General features: G+C 54.1%; 2 non-coding genes and 1 pseudogene across 2 annotated transcripts in view; all 3 read right to left on the bottom strand.

Moving 5' to 3' along the window:
• Positions 1-2,937: 2,937 nt before the first annotated feature.
• Positions 2,938-3,056, bottom strand: LOC125976329 (5S ribosomal RNA). The gene has a single exon (XR_007484252.1). It is a non-coding gene; the product is annotated as a 5S ribosomal RNA (ribosomal RNA).
• An 843-nt stretch (positions 3,057-3,899) lies between these two features.
• On the bottom strand, positions 3,900-4,018 carry LOC125976370 (5S ribosomal RNA; annotated as a pseudogene).
• Positions 4,019-4,890: 872 nt separating this feature from the next.
• The window catches only part of LOC125976355 (5S ribosomal RNA), a 119-nt gene continuing 9 nt past the window's right edge, over positions 4,891-5,000 (bottom strand). Inside the window, exon 1 of the ribosomal RNA XR_007484278.1 lies at positions 4,891-5,000. This exon is cut by the window's right edge and continues 9 nt beyond it. This is a non-coding gene — a ribosomal RNA (5S ribosomal RNA).

Here is a 5,000-nt window from a genome sequence, read left to right as displayed (position 1 = left end):
GCGCACGAGCCAAGTGGCCGAAAATAGCCCCCGCCGAGCGGATCGGCTGTTTATAAGCACCGCGGAGGTGGTCGCGGCGCCTCATTCGACTTCCAGCGGCCGGCGAGCTCGCGCACCCGCCCGGCACATCCGGGAGGCCGTGCGCACGAGCCAAGTGGCCGAAAATAGCCCCCGCCGAGCGGATCGGCAGTTTATAAGCACCGCGGAGGTGGTCGCGGCGCCTCATTCGACTTCCAGCGGCCGGCGAGCTCGCGCACCCGCCCGGCACATCCGGGAGGCCGTGCGCACGAGCCAAGTGGCCGAAAATAGCCCCCGCCGAGCGGATTGGCTGTTTATAAGCACCGCGGAGGTGGTCGCGGCGCCTCATTCGACTTCAAGCGGCCGGCAAGCTCGCGCACCCGCCCGGCACATCCGGGAGGCCGTGCGCACGAGCCAAGTGGCCGAAAATAGCCCCCGCCGAGCGGATCGGCTGTTTATAAGCACCGCGGAGGTGGTCGCGGCGCCTCATTCGACTTCCAGCGGCCGGCGAGCTCGCGCACCCGCCCGGCACATCCGGGAGGCCGTGCGCACGAGCCAAGTGGCCGAAAATAGCCCCCGCCGAGCGGATCGGCTGTTTATAAGCACCGCGGAGGTGGTCGCGGCGCCTCATTCGACTTCCAGCGGCCGGCGAGCTCGCGCACCCGCCCGGCACATCCGGGAGGCCGTGCGCACGAGCCAAGTGGCCGAAAATAGCCCCCGCCGAGCGGATCGGCTGTTTATAAGCACCGCGGAGGTGGTCGGGCGCCTCATTCGACTTCCAGCGGCCGGCGAGCTCGCGCACCCGCCCGGCACATCCGGGAGGCCGTGCGCACGAGCCAAGTGGCCGAAAATAGCCCCCGCCGAGCGGATCGGCTGTTTATAAGCACCGCGGAGGTGGTCGCGGCGCCTCATTCGACTTCCAGCGGCCGGCGAGCTCGCGCACCCGCCCGGCACATCCGGGAGGCCGTGCGCACGAGCCAAGTGGCCGAAAATAGCCCCCGCCGAGCGGATCGGCTGTTTATAAGCACCGCGGAGGTGGTCGCGGCGCCTCATTCGACTTCCAGCGGCCGGCGAGCTCGCGCACCCGCCCGGCACATCCGGGAGGCCGTGCGCACGAGCCAAGTGGCCGAAAATAGCCCCCGCCGAGCGGATCGGCTGTTTATAAGCACCGCGGAGGTGGTCGCGGCGCCTCATTCGACTTCCAGCGGCCGGCGAGCCCGCGCACCCGCCCGGCACATCCGGGAGGCCGTGCGCACGAGCCAAGTGGCCGAAAATAGCCCCCGCCGAGCGGATCGGCTGTTTATAAGCACCGCGGAGGTGGTCGCGGCGCCTCATTCGACTTCCAGCGGCCGGCGAGCTCGCGCACCCGCCCGGCACATCCGGGAGGCCGTGCGCACGAGCCAAGTGGCCGAAAATAGCCCCCGCCGAGCGGATCGGCTGTTTATAAGCACCGCGGAGGTGGTCGCGGCGCCTCATTCGACTTCCAGCGGCCGGCGAGCTCGCGCACCCGCCCGGCACATCCGGGAGGCCGTGCGCACGAGCCAAGTGGCCGAAAATAGCCCCCGCCGAGCGGATCGGCTGTTTATAAGCACCGCGGAGGTGGTCGCGGCGCCTCATTCGACTTCCAGCGGCCGGCGAGCTCGCGCACCCGCCCGGCACATCCGGGAGGCCGTGCGCACGAGCCAAGTGGCCGAAAATAGCCCCCGCCGAGCGGATCGGCTGTTTATAAGCACCGCGGAGGTGGTCGCGGCGCCTCATTCGACTTCCAGCGGCCGGCGAGCTCGCGCACCCGCCCGGCACATCCGGGAGGCCGTGCGCACGAGCCAAGTGGCCGAAAATAGCCCCCGCCGAGCGGATCGGCTGTTTATAAGCACCGCGGAGGTGGTCGCGGCGCCTCATTCGACTTCCAGCGGCCGGCGAGCTCGCGCACCCGCCCGGCACATCCGGGAGGCCGTGCGCACGAGCCAAGTGGCCGAAAATAGCCCCCGCCGAGCGGATCGGCTGTTTATAAGCACCGCGGAGGTGGTCGCGGCGCCTCATTCAACTTCCAGCGGCCGGCGAGCTCGCGCACCCGCCCGGCACATCCGGGAGGCCGTGCGCACGAGCCAAGTGGCCGAAAATAGCCCCCGCCGAGCGGATCGGCTGTTTATAAGCACCGCGGAGGTGGTCGCGGCGCCTCATTCGACTTCCAGCGGGCCGCGCACTCGCGCACGCCGCCCGGTTCAAATTTTCTAAGTGCAACGCACAATGAGATGCATGAGAAACGGCCTTGGTTACCATCACATTTGAAGCGATGAATACGAAGTTAAATTTTATGACTCGGTGGATAAGTCGAGGTCGATTTTTTTCGGTCGATTTTGGATCGAAAAAGGTCGACCAATACACCGGCAAAAACGGTATATATACTTATTATAAATGTAGTATTTATTTATATTGATTTATTGTTTATTTATATATATAAAGGCAGGTCAGCAAAAATATTTCTGACGCGTAGCCGGTCCGTGGCGCAAGAAAGGTTGGGGACCACTAGTCTAAAAGAATCTGGCCGTAACTGGAATAGGGTTCTACGCGAATGCCCAACGGAAAAGTGAAGTGCACAAAACCTGCATTTGGCTGTATCAAAATAAATGTCATGAAAAAGATAAAAACACTACATGGAAGCGCAATGTGTTGTGCTGGGTTCTTTTACAAGTAAAGACTGCTGCTTTGAGTTCACAGGGAGCCATGCTCTTTATTCACTGTACATAGAGGTTTTGAACTCGTGTTGTAGTTTCAGTGTCGGAGTTCAAACTAGGCTTGCAGTTTCCGAATGCCATTCGTGATGGGTGTTGTAAAAAGGTCTTGGCTTAAACGATTGAAGTGCACATAAGAAAAGAAAAAAAAAAAAAAGAGCTTGAAGTGCACATAAGAAAAAGAAAAAGCTTACAGCACCTGGTATTCCCAGGCAGTCTCCCATCCAAGTACTAACCAGGCCCGACCCTGCTTAGCTTCCGAGATAAGACGAGATCAGGCGTTCTCAGGGTAGTATGGCCGTAAGCCGTGAGGTGACCCAACATTTTGCATTTTATAGACACAATCGCCCCTGAAACTAGCGAGCAAGCCAATGAAGCCTTCAAAACTGCTTCGGCACATGGAGACCAAGCATCCTGCATTAAAAGACAAACCTTAACCACTTCGGGTTTCATTGTCTCCGATTACGCCTGGATGGGACCGGCTCGTTTCTGAGAAACAAGCTCGGTGCTCCCAATAATTCAACGTAATGGTGACTTTTATTTTTATGTGGTTTATATTTGTTTTTATGCCAGTCGTATCATTTTATTTAATCCTATTTATATATATTTATTATAAATGTAGTATTTATTTATATAGATTTATTGTTTATTTATATATATAAAGGCAGGTCCGCAAAAATATTTCTGACGCGTAGCCGGTCCGTGGCGCAAGAAAGTTTGGGGACCACTAGTCTAAAAGAATCTGGCCGTAACTGGAATAGGGTTCTACGCGAATGCCCAACGGAAAAGTGAAGTGCACAAAACCTGCATTTGGCTGTATCAAAATTAATGTCATGAAAAAGGTAAAAACACTACATGGAAGCGCAATGTGTTGTGCTGGGTTCTTTTACAAGTAAAGACTGCTGCTTTGAGTTCACAGGGAGCCATGTTCTTTATTCACTGTACATAGTCTGTCCTCTAGCGGTAAAAACGTGAACTGCAATGCTATGGCTGTCGCCACACAATGTAGGTTTTAAACTCGTGTTGTAGTTTCAGTGTCGGAGTTCAAACTAGGCTTGCAGTTTCCGAATGCCATTCGTGATGGGTGCTGTAAAAAGTTCTTGGCTTAAACGATTGAAGTGCACATAAGGAAAAAAAAAAAAAAAAAAAAGCTTACGGTAACTGGTATTCCCAGGCGGTCTCCCATCCAAGTACTAACCAGGCCCGACCCTGCTTAGCCTCCGAGATCGGACGAGAGCGGGCGCTCTCAGGGTAGTATTGCCGTAAGCCGTGAAACCGCTCAGAATTTTTCATTTTATAGACACAATCGCCCCTGAAACCATGCCAAGCAGCGGCGGGACTTGATGGCTGTGGTAAAAGTTTCCTTTCACAATTGACGTGGGAAAAAAAAAAAAAAAAAGGCTTTCAGCACCTGGTATTCCCGGACGGTCACCCTTCCCTTTTGGTTTTTTTTTTGTTTTTTTTACAACCAGGGCCGAAACAGGCTTTCTTCCAAGGCTTTTGGTGTTTTCTGGAAACATGGCTATCATGAAAAGTTATTGACAGCTTTTTATGCGGTAGCACGAATTTGCCCTTGCGACCTGCATTTTGCTGAATCAAAATAAATGCCTTGAAAAGTTTAAAAACACTTCATGGAAGTCACTTCACTGGTTTCTTTTATATCAAACAAATTGTTTTAGGTTATTCACCTGACATGTTTCGGCGGTTTCTTCCGCCTTCATCAGAGTGTCACAGATGTGATGGTGACGCGTCTTTATCAGCTGATGGATCAACATGTCAGGTGAATAACCTAAAACAATTTGTTTGATATAAAAGAAACCAGTGAAGTGATTAAATAAGGAAAAACAAAATGAACTTAGTACAATTACTTCATGGAAGTGTTGTGTTGGGTTCTTTTACAAGTCAAGCCTGCTGCTTTGAGTTCACAGGGAGCCATGCTCACTGTACATAGTCTGCTCTCTAGCGGTAAAAAATTTAACTACAATGCTGTGGATGTCACCACATAATATAGCTTTCAAACTCGTGTTATAGTTTCAATGTCGGAGTTTAAATTAGGCTTGCTGTTTCCGGATGCCATTCGTGATGGGTGTTGTAAAAAATAGCTTCTTAAACGATTGAAGTGCACATAAGAAAAAGAAAAAGCTTACAGCACCTGGTATTCCCAGGCGGTCTCCCATCCAAGTACTAACCAGGCCCGACCCTGCTTAGCTTCCGAGATCGGACGAGATCGGGCGTTCTCAGGGTAGTATG

The sequence above is a fragment of the Syngnathus scovelli genome, chromosome 10 (genome assembly GCF_024217435.2).
Source record: "Syngnathus scovelli strain Florida chromosome 10, RoL_Ssco_1.2, whole genome shotgun sequence".
NCBI classification, from domain to species: Eukaryota; Metazoa; Chordata; class Actinopteri; order Syngnathiformes; family Syngnathidae; genus Syngnathus; species Syngnathus scovelli.
Note: the sequence above shows the minus strand (reverse complement) of the source record. Positions and strands in the feature narration are given on the sequence as shown.